The 23,698-nt window shown below is 38.1% G+C and overlaps 1 pseudogene; it reads right to left on the bottom strand.

Moving 5' to 3' along the window:
- Nucleotides 1–1,693: 1,693 nt before the first annotated feature.
- The window catches only part of LOC128646926 (tigger transposable element-derived protein 1-like), a 48,254-nt pseudogene continuing 26,249 nt past the window's right edge, over nucleotides 1,694–23,698 (bottom strand).

The following is a 23,698-nucleotide window of genomic DNA, read 5'->3' as shown; positions in this document are numbered from 1 at the left end:
AAATTCCTTTCCTCTGTCAGAGATACGATAAATCTAAGGTGTATAATAAATAAATTATGCATATTTTGCTTTTAGTAGGTGTTCAAACTTCTATACAAACTCAACTGTCTATAAAACGTATATTGATAGTTAACAGGCAGTATATTCTTTTCTCAAAAATAAGATAAATGTAAACAGGCATTTTTTTTAAATGTATTGTTCTAGTGTTCCTCATGACACATAAGTTTAAGCACATCATTTGCAGTAAATGTAGTGAAGTTTTAGTTCTAACCTATTACAAAATCTACCTACACAAATCAGAAGGAAATTAAAAACAACTCCTACATTAGTAGAATGTATACGTAGTTTATGCGAGTTTGTTCTGATCTGCTTATTTGCAATGTGTAAACAAGCTTACTCAAATTCAAAGATGATGGAACGTCTAATACAAAGTTATATTTCTTAGAAATTTTGAAATTAACAAACTATGGGTTAGATTACAAGTGGAGCGCAAACATAACGCCCAATCTAGTATTACAAGCAGACATTAAACGGACACTGAACCCAAATTTTTTCTTTTGTGATTTAGAAAGAGCATGCAATTTTAATCTTGAAAAGCAAGAATGTAAGTTTAGATGCCGGCCCTTTTTTGGTGAACAACCTGGGTTGTTCTTGCTGATTGGTGGATAAATTCATCCACCAATAAACAAGTGCTGTCCAGGGTTCTGGACTTTCTTTTTCAAATAAAGATAGCAAGAGAACAAAGAAAAATTGATAATAGGAGTAAATTAGAAAGTTGCTTAAAATTGCATGCTCTATCTGAATCACGAAAGAAAAAATTTGGGTTCATTATCCCTTTAAATAAGATTTCTCAGAAAATCTTAATGCAACTGACATTTATTTAGTGTGCCCTATAAATTGTATGGATGGTGTAGGGTGTGCTATTATCACTTATATTACAAGTGGTGAGTTAAAAAAGGGACAGTAAAGTCAAAATAAAACTAAAATTGACTGGATAGAGTATGAATTTTTAAACAACTTTCCAATTTACTTCCATTATCAATTTTGTTTAGTTCTCTTGGTATCCATTCTTAAATAGGAATCAAAGGTGACCTCAGGAGCGTGCATGTGTTTATAGCTATCTGGCAGCAGTGTTTGCAACATTGTTTATTGCAGTGTTATACAATATTGCAAATACTGATGCCATAGACAGCTAAGAAACGTGCATGCTTACCTAGCTTAATTCTTCAACAAAGGATATCAAGAGAATAAAGCAAATTTGATGATAATAATAGTAAATTGGAAAGTTGTTTATAATTGCAAGCTCTATCTGAATCATGAATGTTTAATTTTGACTTTTTTTTTTACTGTCCCTTACAAAGTAGCACTGGAAAATGTAGTGTATCTATGTATGCAGGTATACCTCGCTCATACAGCGGGTTAGGGACTGGAGCCCCGCTGTAAAGTGAAAATTGCCTTAAAGTGAGTCAAGGCATTTTTCACTTGCCAGTGTGTTGAAAAGCTTAAAAACATGTTTGAAGTAACTAACATATATAAGTGTGCAATAGTGCTAAGTTTAGTTTAACACTAGCACAACACGGTACTGTATTCAGTTATGCAGACAGTAGAAAGGGATACATATACTGTATACAGGTACTGTACAGTACAACATGCAGTACAATACAGTAGTATGTGCTCTATTGTTTACCTTTGCTTATGATTCATCATCTGAGTCTTCAATGTACATCTGTTTTGAAGGTGGAGAACTTGACAAAGATTCATTAGGTCTTGATGTTGAACGTGATGATGATGGCTGTAGGACTTTATTAAAATATAAAAGCAAAGAGGTTTGCTTCATGGACTGACGCTTCCTTTCTCAAAGTATTTCTTTATAACATGCAATTCGGTTTGACACAAACTGAAGAACTTCATTCAAAATTCCCATCAATCTGCTCCAAACCGGCCAATCCCATTTCAATTAAACTAACATATTCCTCCAATTCTTTTGTTGGCATTTCCCTAATGCAAACTGGGTCTTTCTCAGTAGAACCATCTGTTTCAAGAAACAGTCTTCTTTGCTCTTCAATCATAATCAAATCTTCATCTGTCAATGGCTGGTCATGAGATGCAAATAATTCTGTAACATCTTCAGGCTCCACTTCTAGTTCCAGTTGTCTAGCCATGTCCACAACGCTAGCATAGACTTCCTCTACTGAAGTCTCAAAGCCGGGAGCATCATCCATAAAGGTGGGGTTTAGCTTTTTCCGCACACATCTCAATGCTGATTCTGAAACTTTATTTCAGGAATCTTTAATTGCTTTAATAGCATCTAGAATTGTAAATCCTTTCCAGAAGACTTTTAATGTTTGTTCTGTATAACACCATCAGATGCATCGCTATCTAAGGCAGTTAAAGCAGCAGTAAATGTTTTCTTCAAATAATATGCTTTGAAGGTTGCAATCACTCCCTGATCCATATGCTGAAGAAAAGATGTGGTGTTTGCAGGCAAGAAAACAACTTGAATTTCATTGTAGATTTCCATTAAAGCTTGTGGGTTAGAAGGTGCATTGTCAGTAAGCATTACAATTATAAAATGATTTTTTCCCCCTTGCAGTAGGCTTCAACTGTGGGTTTAAATTAATCTGTAAACCATGTTGTAAATAGACTTGCAGATTTAGCATAGTTTTTCAGAGCCTTAGGATTCTCAGAATGGTAGATCATCATAGGCTTCAGCTTAAAATCACCAGCTGCATTAGTACCTAAAAGCATTGTTAGTTGATCCTTTGCAGCTTTGAATCCTGGCATTAACTTTTCCTCCTTTGCAATGAATGTCCTAGATGCGTGGTCATGTAACCACCATCTTCTATAATTTTAGCCAGCTCTTCTGAAAAAGCCTCTGCAGATTCAACATCGGAACTAGCTGCTTCCCCTTGCACTTTATTGTTGTGCAGATGACTTCATTCCTTAAACCTGTTAAACCAACCTCTGCTAGCTTCAAAATGTTCATCTTTAGCACTCTCACCTCTTTCAGCCTTCATTGCATTAAACAAGGATAGTGCCTTGCTTTGTATAATGGATTGACTTAAAGGCACATTGTGGCTGGTTTTATCTTCTATCCAAACCACTAGCAGCTTCTCCATTTCAGCAATAAGGTCGTCTCTCTTGTGAATCACTTTTGTGTGCACTGGAGTAGCACTTTTGACTTCTTTTAAGTATTTTTCTTTAGAGTTCACCCCTGTGCTAATTGTTTGGCGAGCCAAACCTAACTTGCGGCCTATATCGCAGTTGGACATGCCTTGCTCACTCATCTTTATCATTTCCAACTTTTGATTCAATGTAAGAGGCTTACGAACCCTCTTTTTTTGTCATCACCCGGAGCCAGGGCCATTGTAGAAATGTAGAAATAAAACAACAAAGAATAAGATATAAAACAGAGATGATACTGGGAGTGAATTTTGAAAATATGAAAAAAACAAAGGTTGTCTGCTCCTACTGCAATGATTGGCTTTACCTTTGTGCTTACCTTGAATAGTACAGGTAAGAATCTCATATGCCTCCTTCATCTTATATACCTATACCATACCATAAAACATAACCTAATGTACTCTAATGTACTGTATACCACATCCTTATTTTATGTGGAGATCTGACACCATGCCATACAGTACTGTACAGTACAAAAGTAGGTTATGTTTTATGGTATGGTATAGGCATATGAGATGAAAGAGGCATATGAAATGCTTACCTGTACTATTCAAGGTAAGCACAAAGGTATTATAACAATAATATACTGTACAGTATATATACAGTAACACTACATATGCTGGTACCTGTACCTTTAATGGCCAAACAAATAGTGCTTGTAAAGAACTTGTGTGTACAGTACTAATGCACTTACCAAATTATCCTGTACAGTACAATACTGCACAGTTCTAGAAACCCCAACAGTCTTGCCAGCGCACACTGTAATAAGTGAGACCGCATGCAATTTTGTGCAATCTCCTGACTCACGGTCAATGTTAAAGTGGCACGCTGAGAAACGACTTCCGGATTTGTGACACCGCCGTATTAGTAAATCGCCGTAAAGTGGGATATTCCTGTATGTGTGCATTGGTATAACCCCTTAAGGACAGGGCATTTTAGACAAAAACTTCCCCCAAAGACCAGAGCATTTTTAGCATTTTTGCCATCACTACATTTAAACAGAAATAGAGCCTTTTTTATATTTACCTATCAAAACTATATATATGTTTTTTAGTAGATAACCCAAAGTATTGATCTAGGCATTTTGGTATATTTCATGCCACCATTTCACTGCTAAATGCAATCAAATTAAAAAAATTGTTAATTTTTTCAAAATTTTAGTTTTCTCACTGAAATTAGTTACAATTATGGCACAAATGGTTGTAAATGCTTCTCTGGGATCCCCTTCATTCATAAATAGCAGACATAAATGGCTTTGGCATTGCTTTTTGGTAATTAGAAGGCCCGCTGCGCACCACACTTGTATTATGTAATTAGGTAGCTTGTAGGGTTAATTTTAGCTTTAGTGTAGAGCTCAGCCTGCCACCTGACACATCACACCCCCTGATCCCTCCCTGACCCCTATCAAACAGCGCTCTTCCCACCCCCACCTCACAATTGTCACCGCCATCTTAATTACAGAAATTTACAGAAAGTCTGCCAGTACTAAAATAAAAGGCTTTTTTTTTTTTTTTTAAGAAATATTTTGCAGTGTTAGATCCACCCTTAGCCCCCAACCAGCTCTCTAACCCTCCCCCCTCTACCTATTTGCCGCCATTTTAGGTACTGGCAGCTGTCTGCTAGTACCCAGTTTTCTGCAAATTAGGCAAATTTTGTACAAAAAAATTAAAATAAGCTTTTTTTCTGTAGTGTAGCTGCCCCCCCTTAATACCCTACTACTCTCCCCCTCCCAGATCCCTCATTGCCTCTACCTCTCTCCTTCACCCCTGAATGACTCAGGCCCTCCTCCCTCCTCCTACAGCAATGGTCCGCCCACCCGCCTTCCTCCTTACCCTTCCACCCACCAACGATTGGCACCACTGCTGTCCGATGCAGAGAGGGCCACAGAGTTGCCCTCTCTGCATCGGTAACTCTGCAAATCTATTTCTACAGTGCCCCACTTGTGGGACATGCAAAAATAGTGTGATCTCGCACTTTTGAGCGAGATCGCAGCAGAGAGAAGCCCAAGACTGGGCATAACAACCAAGGTTGTACAGGGTACGGTGCTGGTCGTAAAGGGGTTAAATATAGATTGCAATTTAAAATCAAAGTTTAAAAGAGGAGAACTCCACCTTTGGCTTAGAGCTTGAGCAATAGCCAACATTAGTTTTTCAGCGCCCCCCTATAGAAGTATTTTTTATAGTACTATATCCGACATTCAGATGTTAGTGCACACTAGACTTTTATTCAAGCACTAATACATTACTTTTAAGTAGTAAAAAGAGAGTATAATAAAAGTGCTATTGACTTAATGAGCTGTTGGCATTTAATAGAGCTAATATTGTTGCTCTCCACTTGTACTCTAGCCCTTTTATTGCTATTAAAAACATAAACATGTGTAGTCTAACACATTTCTGTTGTTACAGCCTTAATCATTACACATGTATTCTTATTATTCTCCCTATCAACATGAAGGGTTATATATTACATTTATTAATGATATTTTATACATATTTAAAACTTAAAAACATTTGGTTCATGACAAAGATTAGGCTCAAACTGAAGAACAAAAAAGAAGCTAATTTCTAATTTCACCTTAAATTTAATGGAAATAAACTTAACTTAACTTAAACTGTCTCCCAAATACCCTGTATTACACTACAGAATGATTGAAATGTAAAAAGTTCAACATAGTCAGGAATAAAAAAAAAAGTAGATTATTATTATTATTATTATTAGCAGTTATTGGAATTGGAATTCTGATAATCATATTGTGCCTGGAGAGGAACCAAGGAAAGATAAAAATATACAAAAATGAATGGGTATAAAAACAGAGCCTAGTAGTTTGTTTGCACTATTCATGGTGCAAATAACCAATGCAGAGAGACTGTGCCAGAGTTAGTAATAGAAAATCAAGGCCATTGTGGCATTACCAGCTAAATGAAAGATCCAGATTCATATAAAAGTGGATGAAGGAGCTGCAAGAAAGAGTAATGAAATCTGCTATCCAAGGTGCTTGAGGTCAGAATGGAGCAATGAAAATAGTGTGCTGAAAATCTTGTTTAAAGGGACAGTTTAAAATATTTTTAAATGAATGATCATAAGTGATTATGTATGTGAGTGTGGACGTATTCTTATAATCTGGCTTCTTTATATGAGTAATTATATTGAAAATTTCTATACTAATATATAGGAGTTTTCTATATGGAGTCTCGGTCTCACGCCCTTGTCTGTTACAGCACATGCTCGAACCTTTCTATTGATTTCAATAGCAATAATAATATTAGCAATAGTATTTAGCAGGATTGACTAAATTTAGGGGGATGCACACACGCTACACTTAAGGTACTACATGGGGGGTGCACGCTGCATCTGAGGTGCCATGCCCACTATCTGGAGCTGGCAATTTGTAAAACTATTTTTATAATACATTGCTGGGCAAAAAGCATGCACACACTCTAGGACTAACTAGCGCTTTTAACAGTACACGCTCAAAGGTAACAGCACTCTCCCTGAATGAACTATCATGCTTGTGCTGTCCCCTCAGGAATTTGAATAAGCTATTTCAAGTGTCAGAGGGACATGATCACTGCTTATGTTAGCTCTGCCTTCTATTAGGGCAGACCAGCACCGAGCTGCATAACCAAGGAAATTGAACTTTTAGAGGAAAAATAAATATTATTTGAAAATGTACATTTTATTTTTAATAAAAGTTCTTTGTGTGTTTACTTAGATAGCCATCATAACTATTTTTGGGTTACAGTCAGTGAACTGGTCCTTTAATCTTGTGCATGACTATAGATTTCCTGACAATAGATGGAAAAATTCCAAAGAACAGCCACTACATATACAAAGACCACGTGAGGAAAATTGGTTCTGAACTGTATATATTGATCTTTGATATTTGATGGAGAACTATGAATTGGAATGATTTAAATAGCTGCTAACATAAGCCTTAGAGCAGGGATGTGGAAACTTGGCCCTCCAGATGTTTCAGAACTACAATTCCCATCATGCTCAACTGGACTTCAGAGTACCTAAGCATTATGGGTAATGTAGTTCTGAAACATCAGGAGTGCCAAGGTTCCCCATCCCTGCCTCAGAGCCTTCATGTAAAGGTAAAGGCTGGGGTGCCATGTTGAAGATAGAGGCATTGTACACATGCACCAAGAGTTGCCAAAAGGCAGGAGTGAGCAACATTGACATCTAAAGGTTGATGAAGTCATATAATTGTTTAAATTGATTATATGCCTCTAACATTGTGGATCCTCAATGGTGTGAGTCAGCCCACCTATAGAACAAAGCTGGTAAGAGAATTTCTTTTTTATGACACGATGGGGCCCATTTATCAAGCTCCGAACGGAGCTTGTGGGCCCGTGTCTCTGGAGAGTCTTCAGACTCGCCAGAAACACAAGTTATGGAGCAGCAGTCTAAAGACCGCTGCTCCATAACGCTGTCCGCCTGCTCTGGCGGACAGGAATCGCCGGAATTCAACCCGATCGAGTATGATCGGGTTGATTGACACCCCCTGCTGGCAGCCCATTGGCTGCGAGTCTGCAGGGGGCGGAGTTGCACCAGCAGCTTTTGTGAGCTGCTGGTGCAATGCTGAATACGGAGAGCGTATTGCTCTCCGCATTCAGCGAGGTCTTGCAGACCTGATCCGCACTGTCGGATCAGGTCAGCAAGATCTTTGATAAATAGGCCCCGATGAGTCCACCGATCATCTTAATTACTAATGGGATATTCACCTTCTGGTCAGCAGGAGGCGGCAAAGAGCACCACAGCCAAGCTGTTAAATAGCTCCTCCCTTCCCTTCCACCCCAGTCATTCTCTTTGCCTATGTTAGTGATAGGATGTGGTAAAGTGAGGTGATTCTTCAATCAAGAGTTTAATATTTTTAAAGTAGTGCAAGATTGTGCTGCTTTGTCCTAGGGTGTAGCCGTAGTCCATATCAGTCTCTTCAGTAGAGCTTTGGTGGCTTTAGAGCAATGGGAACTTGTGGGGCATAATCTCACTGCCCCATAAATTGTATGCTGCCCTGTTTGTGAAAGTCTGAGGGGAAAATAGACTCAGTACTTTTTGTTTCCACAGGCCAATGTGAGGGAGAGGACCTCGGAAGCCGCGTCAGCTGCCTTACTGCTGGGCATATTTTTAAGGTAAGTGCTAAGTTTTATTTTCTGGGGATATGTTCACAGAAAAATTGTCACTTTACTACATTCTTGGACACAAGATGACATTATCTCTAGTAGTGAAAGGTCATAGGGCAGCTACTGCAGCCTCTGGGGACGTGGAGAAGTGGCTCTAATATGCTTGTTTGGTTTATAATAACAACTCCCTACAGCTTTATTATGATCAGCAGCCGACTGGGAGGTTAGCCTTGTCAATGGTCTATTTTGCTAGCCTTAAGTTGTACATGTTTTGGGGCAATTCCTACTCCCGACGGCTTTGTTTTCATAGTCTAGCTGACCGGGAGGTTTAGCGCTATAACTGCCATAAGGTTGTTATTTATGCAGACGGCTCTTGCTTTACAATGTTTAGCTGCCCGGGAGGTTATCTGGATACGCCCACGATGGGCGGAACTAACTATGCGACTTGTTTGCCCGCCTTTTCTCCTTAGCCTTATCCGATCCAACGGAGAGCGATGGTGTATCTCCTCTGCTGTGTTATGTCACGCAGCAGAGAGACTTCACCCTCTGTATTATTCCTGTTATTAAGGAGTCCGGATATGTTACCCCCCCCATCCGGTGACAAGAGACTGCTTGGAGACATAGGGGACAGAAGATATGGGATTGTCTGAAGTCAGTAATAAGACATGTTTCAGACTTATTTGCTGTAAAAATAAAGCAGTTATTTTAACACTTAAAAATACAGTAACATCCAATTTTTTATTGATCAATTGGGTATTCAGATGGTCCAGGAGGCCCTTCAACATGTTATTTTTTATTTATTTTTAAATAATTTTTTTATTGAGGTTTTTGGAAACAATGACAATAGTAACTTAACAGACATCAATGTACATATACATGATTGTAATTACGGGTCAAACCAAGAAAACAGCACTACCACAGATATGAATAATACAGGTCAGTTAGGAGTTAATAATTACCACAGAGGAAAACAATTGTCAACACAATGGTAAGTATACTTAACATAAAAGATCAGAGCACCTTTTAAGTTATTTGGATGTCCTTCCAGCAACTAGTTGTGCTACTTATCGACACTGCGGGAAGGAGAGTATTAGTATCATTTGGTAAGGTTACATAGTGCGTATATATAAGAAGTGGCCATCTATGGTAGTGGTTATATAATGCAAGTGTCTGAAGATGGAACCTCATTTTTCTTATTTATAATAGTAATGATTCCCTGCTTTGCTCTAGTGGTCACTTTTGGACCTGAAAAGTCTAATGAGGGGTAGTGAGGGAAATTGGCTTTTGTATGGCCACTTGTGGGCCTTAGTAGTGGTTGTGGGTAGGGAAAGCAGCGGGCAAGAGCCGCTCTAGAGTGATAAATGGAAGGGAATGGGGGGGGGCGTGTCAAGTAACAGGGTCTAATAGTCTAAATATAAGTGAAACTATAGTGGACCACAGTAAAATGGTTATGTAAAGTCCATTCCTCCTAGGATATCTAAGGCCATTCTCAGATCTTACCTATGAACAAACCAAAGGAGGGGTAGGATTTAAAGCAATCGCTCCTAAACCAAGGAAATATGGTAGGCTGTGGCTGAGTGAAATATATAGCATAAAGTATACAGAACTCTCTAACTAGACAATGATAGACATTCGATAAATATAAAGACATATATATTAGCAAAGATATATAGAGCTTATTTCCCAACAAAAATAACAATGAGTATAATATAAGGATATACCTGTGGTCTGAATATATCTATCTAGTTCAAAGTAATATGATAAGGAGATCTTTGAATAAGCATGCTAGCAGGAACAAGGTTAAACAATAGCTTCCAAACTTCTCCTACCTAGGCTAGTTAATATTCTTATCTGACTTAGTCTATATGTTACTAGAAAATAACCAAAGGCAAGAGACATATATCAACTATGTTGAAAACGTCAGTATGTAGTAATCGAAATTATTGCCTGGGATAGAAATGGTTAGTTAATATAGGCAAGTTAGGGTTAATAGAGAGAGTCAGATTGTGCATCGCCATGTATATTAATCCTAAACGTTGAGATCTGCATAAGATTTGTTCCCACAAGGAGTGGCACAGAATAGATTAGCTATATCATTGTGAATAGGGAGTAATCCCCCATCCACATAGGATATAACTCTTTGACCAAACTAGGCCACAGGTTAAAAATTAAGAAAGGGGAGCTAGGGTTGAACATGACCTCTCTTGGGCCTTAAGAGTATATAAGGAGAGAAGAATGAGCAATTAAGAATAGACATCATATTGTAGAAGTGTCATAAGAGAATATATTAGAGAGCATTAGAGTGATAAACCCAGTCACAAAATACATCTTTTCTACCACGAATGTATGAAAACTATTATTGTATTACTTCAAATGAGAAAAATCTCCCTCCTGCTAATGGGAGTTTTGTGAGTATAGATGTTAAAAGGGATTACCTGAGAGATAAACAGTAAAACTGGTAGGGAATAAGTGTCACTAATCGTATGTTAGCGTCTATAGGATACTTCCCGCTGATTTGTGTGCAACTTGGTATGAGAGGGGCAGAGACCTCAGTACACTAGTGTTGCAGCAAGGTTGTGTGTGTGTGTTTGTTAGTAAATGCAAAAGTCCCTTGTACCTCTTATCCCTATACTAACTGTGGGATCAAACACATCTAAGGTGTAATGGATATGCTCCTATCTATATAGACCAAGGGGGCTAACTGCTAACCTCCCTATTTGTAACGTCTGATTGTAGTATAGGATAAATCTCACTGAAATCTATTCAATTATGAGGGAAGTTATTATATTAGCAATAGCATAGGGCCCTGCTGATTTAACATCAACATGTTATTTTTAACATATCTAATGTTAATGTTCTATATGTAAAGCTGAATTAAGAAGTCACTCTTAACATTTAAAGACACAGTAACTCTAGTTAGGATATTCAATTTTATTTAATTGAAAATGTGAATGATAATACAGTTTTTCTGTTCCTCATGTATGGAGGTTTTCACAGTTCAGAAATAAACCTCTTGTTCAGAGCAAACTTTGTCTCAGATGCTGTTATAAAACAAGATGCATCATGACAATGTCCTATATATTCTGCAGCTTTCTCCTCAAGTGTCCTAAAAACTTAGCGTCCATTCAACCAGTGCCCTGCGCTTCCTCCTCGACTCCTCCTGGAGTCAACTTGCAAGACATTGCTTCCCTTTTGTATTAGATGGTCTCAGGTGCGTTGTCGGCTTTTCCCATGCTGCAGGGAGAGTGCAAGAGGAAAATTAAACATTCAGTGAGCAAGGTTTCTGCCATGGTGGTTACAGGATACTTCGGTAGCATCTGAGGATAAAATCTCAGTTTCTGACAGTATAATTCCTCCTACTGATACTGAAATAGTATTTTTCAGGTTTAAGCTAGTACACCTCCGTCTGTTTCTTATGAGGGTTTAACTACTCAAGACGACAACAATGATGGTTGTTGTTAATCTTATGAAGTAACAGTTAAGGAATGGGAGAGACCGAGTACCTCTTTTTTTCCCCATTTCCTATATTTGGAGAGATGTTTACCCATAACAAGCTTTTTCAATGAGTCTCGTCAGGCGGTAACCAAGGTGGAAGAGACAATTTCCACGTTAACCGGGAGACCTACTATTCCCATAGAGAATAGTTGTTCATTTAAGGATCCTAGAGATAAGAGATTAGAGGGGTTGTTCAAAAGATGGCAACCTATGGTTTGTAGTGCTACTGTCACTTATGCGGCAGCATACTGGTTTATACGTTGTCTGGTTTCGTTCAGACAGACACTCCCCTCGAAGAAGCCCAGGATAAGATAAAGGCCCTTAAGTCCCCCATCTCTCATCTTACAGATGCTAACCCTCAGGTTTTTAGCGGGGAGCAAAGATTTCAGTCTTACCATATTGATTCGCACTATGGTTAAGTTTACTTTTTTCGTTCCTTTCGAGATTTCATGGGAATCCTTCTACTTTTGCCTCTCAGCTGAAGGGAGGTTTTGGCTTCAAGATTATCTGGAGCCAGATAAGAGGTAAGGGTGTCCTTCCTCTGTGTAGAAGACCTCTACAACCTGAGAGTGATAGTTCCTGTTCCATTTCAGGAACGGGGTCTGGGACTTTATTCTAATCTAGTTGTGGTTCCCAAAAGAGGAGGGAACCTTCAGTCCTATTTTAGATCTCAAGAGTTTGATCAAGTTCCTAAGAGTACTGTCCTTCTAGATGCAAACTATTCATTCCATTCTCCTTTGGGTCCAAGGAGGTCAATTTATGACAATGGTGAATTTAAAGGATGTGTATTTGCATGTTCACATTCATAGGGACAGTCACAGGTTCTACGGTTTGCCTTTCCAGACAAACACCTCCAATTTGTGGCTTTGTCCTTTGGTCTTGCCACAGCTTCCAGAATTTTCTCAAAAGTTCTGGGTTTGTTGTTAGCGGTGCTTCGGTTACAGGGCATTGCTGGGGCGCCCTAGCTGGACGACTGTCTAGTCCAGGCGCCATCTTCCTGCGATCTCACGGGTGGAAGGTAGAATTTGGAAAAGAGTTCCTTAGTCCCAAATACAAGGGTAACTTTCTTAGGAACCATAATAGATTCCTTGTCTATGTAAATTTTTCTGACAGAAGTCAGGAAATCAAAGATTATTGATACTTGTCTAGTCCTTCAGTCCACTCCTCGACCGTCCGTGGCTCAGTGAATGGAGGTAATTGGGCTGATGGTGGCGGCAATGGACATCTTCCCGTTTGCTCAGTTTCACCTCAGACCTCTGCAGTTAAACATGCTCAGGCAATGGAATGGAGATTATGCGGACTTGTCCCCTCGAATACTACTGGAGCAGGAGACAAGGGATTCTCTTCAATGGTGATTGTCTCTGGATAATCTCTCCCAGGGAACTTGCTTTCGCAGACCATCGTGGGTGATCGTGACAACAGTTGCCAGCTTTCTAGGGTGGGGAGCCAGTCTGGGACTCCCTAAAGCTCAGGGAGTTTGGACTCAGTCAGAGTCTGTTCTTTCTATAAACATTCTGGAACTGAGAGCAATCTTCAATGCTTTTTTGGCCAGGCCCCAGTTAGCCTCGGTCCGGTTTATCAGGTTCCAGTCGGACAACATATCTTCAGTGGCTTACATCAATCATCAGGGAGGAACGAGGAGTTCCTTAGCGATGACCGAGGTAACCAAAGTATTCCAGTGGGCGGAAGCCTACTCTTGCTGTCTGTCGGCGATCCACATCCCAGGGGTCTGGGAGGCGGATTTCCTGAGCAGGCAGATCTTTCATCCAGGGGAGTGGGAACTCCATCCGGAAGTGTTCTCCAACCTGATTCTCAAGTGGAGTCAGCCAGAGTTGGATCTCATGGCATCCCAACAGAATGCCAAGCTTCTGGGATATGGATTGAAGTCCAGGGACCCCCAGGCAGAGCTGATAGATGCTCTGGCGGTCCATTGGCCCTTCAGTCTAACATACCTGTTTCCTCCGTTTGCTCTTCTTCCTTGGGTCATTGCTCAAATCAGGCAGGAGAGGGCATCTGTGATCCTCATAGCTCCGGCTTGGCCTCGCAAGATTTGGTATGCAGATCTGGTAGAGATGGCATCTCTGCCCCCTTGGAGACTTCCGTTGAGGAAGGACCTTCTAATTCAGGAGCCTTTTCTTCACCCAAATCTAGTTTCTCTGAAGCTTACTGTTTGGAGATTGAACGCTTATTTTTATCCAAGCGGGGGTTCTCTGACTCGGTCATAGAGACCATGATTCAGGCTCGTAAGCCTGTAACTAGTAGGATTTACCATAAGATTTGGCGTAAATACCTTTATTGGTGTGAATCCAAGGGCTACTCATGGTGTAGATTTAGGATTCCTAGAATTTTGTCTTTTCTCCAAGAGGGTTTGGAGAAGGGTTTATTGACGAGTTCCCTAAAGGGTCAAATCTCTGCCTTATCTATTTTGTTACACAAACGTCTGGTGGAGGTTCCAGATGTACAATCATTTTGTCAGGCCTTGGTCAGTATCAGGCCTGTGTTTAAAACAGTTACTCCTCCATGGAGTCTTAATTTAGTTTTCAAGGTTCTTCAAGGGGCTCCGTTTGAGCCTATGCATTCCTTAGATATTAAGTTGTTATCTTGGAAAGTTTAATTTCTTGTTGCTATTTCTTCTGCTCGTAGAGTGTCCTCTCGGCATTGCAGTATGAGTCTCCCTACCTTATTTTCCTTTTAGATAAGGTAGTTTTACTTACTAAATTAGGATTTCTTCCTAAGGTTGTTTCTGATCGGAACATTAATCAGAAGATTGTTGTTCCTACTTTGTGTCCTTATCCTTCTTCTCAGAAAGATTGACTTCTGCACAATTTGGATGTGCTTTAAAGTTTTATTTGCAGGCGACTAAGGACTTTCATCAGTCTTTGTTTGAGATTTTCTCAGGAAAACGTAAGGGACAGTAAGCTACGGCTACTACTCTGTCTTTTTGGCTGAAGAGTATCATACGTTTTGCATATGAGTCTGCTGGACAGCAGCATCCCGAGAGGATTACGGCTCATTCCACGAGGGCTGTTGCTTCCTCATGGGCATTCAAAAATGAAGCTTCTGTGGAACAGATTTGCAAGACTGCAACTTGGTCCTATCTTCACAAATTTTCAAGGTTTTACAAATTTGACACTTTTGCCTCTGCTGAGGCCGTTTTTGGGAGAAAGGTTCTTCAAGCAGTGGTGCCTTCCGTTTAGGTTCCCTGTCTTGTCCCTCCCGTATCATCTGTGTACTCTAGCTTGGGTATTGAATCCCATAAGTAATTAAGATGATCCGTGGACTCATCGTGTCATAAAAAAGAAAAGAAAATTTATGCTTACCTGATAAATGTATTTCTTTTTTGAGACACGGCCCGCCCTGTTCTTCTAAGACAGGTTGTTGCGTATTATAAACTTCAGACACCTCTGCACCTTGGCTTTTCCTTTCTTTCCTTAACTTCGGTCGAATGACTGGAGTGGGAGGGAAGGGAGGAGCTATTTAACAGCTTGACTGTGGTGCTCTTTGCCGCCTCCTGCTGACCAGGAGGTGAATATCCCATTAGTAATTAAGATGATCCGTGGACTCATCATGTCAAAAAAGAAATTTATCAGGTAAGCATAAATTTTCTTTTTGACTTGATAAGTTGCCAGTGAGATCATTGGAAGCATGGAGAGAACAGCACTCTTTTGCCAGCAGATACTATTTTTATGAGCAATAAAGCTCAGCATGTTTTTGTGACCTTTAAAAGACTTTTTACTTCAACTCCTAATTTTTCTGATCCGGCTAAGCCTTACTTGCTGTTATTGAATGCTTCAACATGTTTTGGAGTGTTTTTATCTTACCTGTCATTCTTCATCTGTTCTCCTGCTGCAGTGAACTATGATTTGTTTGTCAGGGAACTCCTGGCCACAAAATTATCTTTTGAGGAATGGAGAAATCTGTTAGTAGGAGTGGAACATCCAATCACTAATTACACTAGACACAGAAATTTGGATTTCGTTTCTTGGACTACTTAACATTTTCAGGGTCCCTCCCCAGAGACCAGGGAGAAGGGCAGGCAGATAGTCCAGCACATGCTTGCTCTAGAGATTGTATAAGTAGAGGACATTATTAAAGGGACACTGAACCCAAATCTTTTTTTTTCGTGATTCAGATAGAGCATGCAATCCAATAGAGAAAAAAAAAGATATCAAAAACAAATAAAACACTACATATGTTTTCCTGCCACACCGGGTGAATCAGATAAAAAAAAATCACATATGAACCCGCCTTGCAGGGCGTGGTACCAGATAATAAACCGTAATAAACATGTTACTTTGTTAATCAACAGCTAATACCAAGTGAAACAAACAGCAAATATATACCAATTCCTGTAATGTTACATAATCCAGAAATCTGTTGATTGATTTTTTACCTTTTTAAACAAGACAAAACAACACAACTTTTCTTTACTTTCTGTGATAAAATTATTTAAGTAAAAAAAAATTCTGCAGGTGATTTTAAAATAAAATTCAGTTTTAATTAGGTAGTTACACTAAATCTCAATTGCAGTGTGTTGATTAACTAGAGTAATGCATTTTTTTTTTAAGTTTTATAATCTAGTGCTGCAGTTGAAAATTGCATTGCAAATTAGCTGCAGACAAAAAAAAATGTCAACATCACAAGGTAGATATGTAGCAAAAAAAAAATGGTGAATTGTTCACAAGAACATCTTACATTCAGAAGTCACAGCTTTGCAGACTGGGGGAGAAATTGAAAACAATTCCTGAGAGCCAGTTAACAATAAATGCACTTCTGATTTGCAATGCTACTCTGTATTTGGCTGTTCTCTTCAACCTACACAAGGAAAATCTACACAGTGCAGCCAAGAGCTCATTGCTGTTTGGAGAGAGCTGTATTCCTGCATATGCCCTGTTCTTCCTGCAGACCTGCTGCATTTTCTGCAATGACATCTCCGATCACCGCATGTTCTGCCATGGGGCACAACACAAAACAAAAGAGAAGGGGTAAGATGGATGAATGGAGACGAAAGGTTACCACAGACCCAACAATATTCATTCTGAATTCCTAAATGGGTAGATCAAATGATCAACCTCGTTGGGAGAAAGACTTTTAATGAAAACTGACCATTTCAGAAAAAACTTCCCTATGTCACGTTCATCATTCAGATTAGTGTCAATCTGTTCTAGGATACATTTGGCTAGATTACGAGTTGTGCGTTAGGGTAAAAAAGCAGCGTTAAGAGGTCCCAACGCTGCTTTTTTACGCCCGCTGCTATTACAAGTCTTGCAGGTTTAGGGGCACCGCACACTTCTTTGGCCTTACCGCAAAACGACTTACGTAAACTTCGTAAAGTCTTTTTTCTATGGGACTTCCATAGCACTGATATTACGAGTCTGTCCTGGGAGGCCAAAAAGTGAGCGGTACACCCTACCCTGTCAAGAGTACTAACGCATTTAAGAGTCAGTAGTTATGAGTTTTATGGTACAACGCCGTAACATAAAATTCATAACTAAAGTGCTAAAAAGTACACTAACACCCATAAACTACCTATTAACCCCTTAACCAAGGCCCTCCCGCATCGCAAATACTAAAATAAAAATTTTAACCCCTAATCTGCCGCTCCGGACACCGCCGCCACCTACATTATATTTATGAACCCCTAATCTGCAGCCCCCAACATCGCCGACACCTACATTATATTTATTAACCCCTAATCTGCGGCCCCCATATTAAAGTTATTAACCCCTAAACCTAAGTCTAACCCTAAACCTAACACCCCCTAACTTAAATATAATTTAAATAAATATAAATAAATATTAATATCATTAACTAAATTATTCCTATTTAAAACTAAATACTTACCTGTAAAATAAACCCTAAGCTAGCTACAATATAACTAATAGTTACATTGTATCTAGCTTAGGTTTTATTTTTATTTTACAGGCAAGTTTGTATTTATTTTAACTAGGTAGAATACTACCTAGCTAAAATAAATACAAAAGTACCTGTAAAATAAAACCTAACCTAAGTTACACTAACCCCTAACACTACACTATAATTAAATAAATTATTTAATTTAACAACAATTAAATCAATTAAATTAAATTAGCTAAAGTACAAAAAACAAACAAACACTAAAGTGCAGAAAATAATAAACAAATTACAAAAATGTAAACTAATTACACCTAATCTAATAGCCCTATTAAAATAATCAACCAATAGGATTGAGCTCGCATTCTATTGGCTGATTGGAACAGCCAATAGAATGCAAGCTCAATCCTATTGGCTGATTGGATCAGCCAATAGGATTGAACTTCAATCCTATAGGATTTTTTCTACCTTAATTCCGATTGGCTGATAGAATTCTATCAGTCAATCGGAAGCTAAGGGACGCCATCTTGGATGACGTCACTTAAAGGTACCTTCATTCTGTTTTAGTCGTCGGATGAAGAGGATGCTCCTCGTCGGATGTCTTGAAGATGGACCCGCTCCGCGCCGGATGGATGAATATAGAAGATGCCGTCTGGATGAAGACTTCTGCCCGTCTGGAGGACCACTTCGCCCGGCTTGGATGAAGACGTCTCCCGGTAAGACGATCTTCAGGGGGTTAGTGTTAGGTTTTTTTAAGGGTGTATTGGGTGGGTTTTATTTTTTAGATTAGGGTTTGGGTGGCAAAAGAGCTAAATGCCCTTTTAAGGGCAATGCCCATCCAAATGCCCTTTTCAGGGCAATGGGGAGCTTAGGTTTTTTTAGATAGTATTTTATTTGGGGGGTTGATTGTGTGGGTGGTGGGTTTTACTGTTGGGGGGGTTGTTTGTATTTTTTTACAGGTAAAAGAGCTGATTACTTTGGGGCAATGCCCCACAAAAGGCCCTTTTAATGGCTATTGGTAGTTTAGTTTAGGCTAGGGTTTTTTTTTACTTGGGGGGTCTTTTTTATTTTAATAGGGCTATTAGATTAGGTGTAATTAGTTTAAATTTCTGTAATTTGTTTATTATTTTCTGTAATTTAGTGTTTTGGTTTTTTTGTACTTTAGCTAATTTAATTTAATTGCTGTTAATTTAGTTTTTTTTTAATTATAGTGTAGTGGTAGGTGTTAGTGTAATTTAGGTTAGGTTTTATTTACAGGTACTTTTGTATTTATTTTAGCTAGGTAGTTATTAAATAGTTAATAGCTATTTAATAACTATTCTACCTAGTTAAAATAAATACAAACTTGCCTGTAAAATAAAAATAAATTCTAACCTGGCTACAATGTAACTATTAGTTATATTGTAGCTATCTTAGGGTTTATTTTACAGGTAAGTATTTAGTTTTAAATAGGAATAATTTAGTTAATGATATGAATATTTATTTAGATTTATTTAAATTATATTTAAGTTAGGGGGTGTTAGGTTTAGGGTTAGACTTAGGTTTAGGGGTTAATAACTTTAATATAGTGGCGGCGAAGTTGGAGGCGGCAGATTAGGGGTTAATAAATGTAGGTAGGTGGCGGCGATGTTAGGGATGGCAGATTAGGGGTTAATAAAATTTAACTAATGTTTGTGAGGCGGGAGTGCGGCGGTTTAGGGGTTAATATGTTTATTATAGTGGCGGCGACATTGGGGGCGGCAGATTAGGGGTTAATAAATGTAGGTAGGTGGCATCGATGTTAGGGCCGGCAGATTGGGGGTTAATAATATTTAAGATAAAAAAGGAGGTTATCTCTCAGCGCTGGACTCAAGTACAAATCCTATAGCTCCTAAACACTAAGGGTCCCTAGCTAACTCTATTGGGAAAAAAAATCTAAATACAAATATGCTAAAGGAGCGCCTTATGTGTGGATAGGCAAAGGAATATGCTGGCCTAATAAGGTCAATAGACGTATAGAACCCTATTAAACACAATATAACATTTATTGTTCACAAATAAGTCATGGATCCATGCTTAACATAAAATATATAAAACAATATTATAGGTAAAAAAACAATATTATAGATAAAAACAATATTAAAAAAGTACAAAGAATATCCAGTACAAATGTACAGTACAGAATGTGATAGGATTGTTCAAGCCTTGTTATATAAAACAACACAATGTAGCAAATGGTGAAAAAGTCAGTAAAATAATACCATTTATCGATAAAAAACAGTTGATAAAGAACAGTTTATTGTGATTCCAAAAGTCTATAGGTCACCTGGAGGGTGATAGAATCCAAATAAGTGATTCAAGAAAAAAAATGGCCACAAAGTGAAAGGATGTGAAAAAATATATGTGAAAAAATATGTAAAATAAAAATATATGAATAAAAAATATATGAAAATATATGCAAAAGGTGTCAGATATGTGTAATGTGTATAACCTTAAATGGCGTGTGTAAGTGGTGTTGAATATGATATGTAAAAAAATGTGTCAAAAAAAATTGAAAAAAGAAAATAAAATAAAATACAAAATTAGTGTAAAAAATAAAACAGATTTTTTTTTTAGAAACAATGGTGGTAATCCTGTATTTATTGAATGAAATAACCCAGGTGACCTATAGACTTTTGGAATCACGATAAACTGTTGTTTATCAACTGTTTTTTATCGATAAATGGTATTATTTTACTGACTTTTTCACCATGTGCTACATTGTGTTGTTTTATATAACAAGGCTTGAACAATCCTATCACATTCTGTACTGTACATTTGTACTGGATATTCTTTGTACTTTTTTAATATTGTTTTTATCTATAATATTGTTTTCTACCTATAATATGGTTTTATATATTTTATGTTAAGCATGGATCCATGACTTATTTGTAAACAATAAATGTTATATTGTGTTTAATAGGGTTCTATACGTCTATTGACCTTAATAGGCCAGCATATTCCTTGTGAGCTGCTGGTGCAATGCTGAATACGGCGAGTGTATTGCTCGCCATATTCAGCAAGGTCTGTCGGACCTGATCCGCACTGTCGGATCAGGTCCGATAGACCTTGATAAATTGGGGCCATAATCTCCGCTAACTTACAACAGATACACTTATCTTTGGTAGAAAATTGCAGCATGGATCCAACAGTGGTTTCTGAGACAGGGTCAGATTCAGACATCTCGCAAATGTAAGAGAAAAAACAACAAATAAAGTAAGATTATCAATTTCCTTATATGGCAGTTTCAGGAATGGGAAAAAATGCAAACAGCATAGCCCTCTGAGCATAGAAAAAGGCAAGAGGCATATAGGAAGTGGGGTTTAAATAATACAATTATTTTGCGCCAAGTATGACGCGCAACGCAAAACAAATTGTTTTGGCGCAAACTATATCCGGAAATGACGCAACTCACGTCATTGCAGACACAACCCTGTGCAAGGAAACCTGGCATCAACTAAGACACCAGAAATGGCGAATTTCCGTCACCGAACGTACCTTCGTGCCAGAACAATTCTCGTGCCAAGAATGACGCAATAAATATCGGCATTTTGCGGCCTTGTGAGCCTAAATTTTGCCCGCGAAAATTAATGAAAACAGTCAATTTTGAAGAAAAGACTATACCCCAGGTAAGAAAAAATAACTTCCTAAATATGTTTTTCCCAATTTTGAAACTGATAGTCTGCAAAAGGAAATATGCATAAACCTGTCTCATGGCAAATATAAGTACAATACATATATTTAGAACTTTAGATTAAAACATAAAGTGCCAAACCATAGCTGAGTGTGTCTCTAAGAAATAAAAACATACTTACCGAAAGACACCCATCCACATACAGCAGATAGCCAAACCAGTACTGAAACGTTTATCAGTAGAGGTAATGGAATATGAGATCTTAAAAGGGAGTAGGAGATGAATTTCTAAGACCGATAACAGAGAACCTATGAAAAGATTTCCCGCGAGGAAAACCATAAAATTCAATAGTTGATACTCCCTTCACATCCCTCCATAGGAGGCAAAGTTTGTAAAACTGAATTGTGAGTGTGGTGAGGAGTGTATTTATAGGCATTTTGAGGTTTGGGAAACTTTGTCCCTCCTGGTAGGTTTGTATATCTCATATGTCACTAGCTCATGGACTCTTGCCAATTACATGAAAGAAATTGGTAACAATATGTCTTAAATTTAATCTATCTTTTTATATCATGTCCCCTAAATAAACAACCTGAAAATGGATACATATTTTTCCTTTCCCCTTCCTGTACACAAAACCAATTAACCCAAACAAAACAGGACAAAAACAAAAACGAGGACTAAAAAAACAAAAGAAAAAAAAGAAAAAATCTTAGAGTTATGGTAGTCAAGTGCAAGACCTCTTAGTATTTTTCTGACATACACCACAATTTAGTTGCGCCAGAAACAAACACCTTATTGTATCACTATTCTACAGTCAATGTAGCCAAATACAGGACCTCTTAGTATTTGTCTGATATATTCCGTAAATTGTTGCATAAGAAATAAACACCCAGTTGTAAATTTAGTTAATGTTTGCATATTTAATTCATTTTTATATATTAATACAAGCGATGTTTTATTGGTTTTAATACATTACCAACAACAATACATTACCAACAACAGCTGACTCCTTGCTAAACACACCCAATGGGAGTCATATATCAACCTATAAGGTAAAACGACAGGATATTTAAACTATGATCTGATTGAAATGAGCATCTTGATAAAGGCCTACAGGGCTGAAACGCGTAGACTTGCTCATTCTTACCCGACTTTTAGACAAAACTGTAATAGTAGGTGAGGTGCATCGAGCCACTTAATATTTTCAAAGTGGTCTCCATATGCGTAATTCCTTACCCAGGATCTATTTACTCAAACATTTGTCTAAAGACATTTTAACTAAATATTTCCAATTTCGGACTACACACGATTTGGAATTTGACCTTCAACACCGGAACAGGTAGTAGGAACTAGAGGTACAGCCAGAACTTGCATCGTAGCTGCCAGCAAACACCTCGGTCCCAGTATCTACCTGTAATACATCTCTAACATCGGAAGCTATCTTTCCCGGTCTACAAACTGTTACCTCCTAGCTGCTTACACTTGGTCCGTTAAATGCTAGTGAGATACTCCTGCCTGCTGAGGCCGTTTTCATCTGGAGTCACGGTAACACCATAAACACTAACACGGAGGATAAACATTTAACCCGTGGTTATTACTGTTAGCAGAGTTACGGACATTTGCTCAAATAAGCATAAATGAACTTTAGCACTTTATCATCAGTTTGACGTTTTTATCCTTATTTTTATCTATGTTATGCATTATATTGTTTAATCAATTGTACTATATTGTCTAACTAACTGTACTAGATGCCGGCATCCTACTAGTATATTGTATATTATTCTTATTTGCGTATATAAACATTTCTTATTATATCCATTGATATCATTTTATTTTTAATGTCACAATACCACTGTTACATATATTTTCTCACACAATTATTATAAATCGTTCCACATCAATATTTCCCTGTTTTCTTAGATACACACCACAGAGTTGGCAACATTTGTTGCTTGTTAACACTGATTACTTAGAATTATTTTTTTCATCAGGTGATTTGCACATATCACTCTATATCCTTCTAGTATTCTCTATGCTTTGTTAGCGCTACCCCTTACCTATGTATTTGTTTGTTTGTTTTCTTCCAGTCAGTAGCTAGGAGATCTACTTACCCTTTGGGGTAGCTTATTAGAGAAGAGAGTGTTAGTATCTTCAACAGCTTTTTGCCCGCTAAGATAATCATATTAACTATTTTATTGTGCATCCGGAGATCTTTTGTTGCTTCCCATAGGAAAATTATACAAACCACATCTAATCTCAGGGGGGAGATTTTTAATACTTGATTAATCCAGTATTCTATCTTGAACCAAAAGTTTTTAATCCTGGGGCATTCCCATATCATGTGAATAAAATCTGCCGAGGGTAATGAGCATTTTGGACATTTACAAAG

The sequence above is a fragment of the Bombina bombina genome, chromosome 2 (genome assembly GCF_027579735.1).
Source record: "Bombina bombina isolate aBomBom1 chromosome 2, aBomBom1.pri, whole genome shotgun sequence".
NCBI classification, from domain to species: domain Eukaryota; kingdom Metazoa; phylum Chordata; class Amphibia; order Anura; family Bombinatoridae; genus Bombina; species Bombina bombina.
The sequence above is the reverse complement of the archived record's forward strand: the minus strand, read 5'-3'. Positions and strand labels throughout refer to the sequence as shown.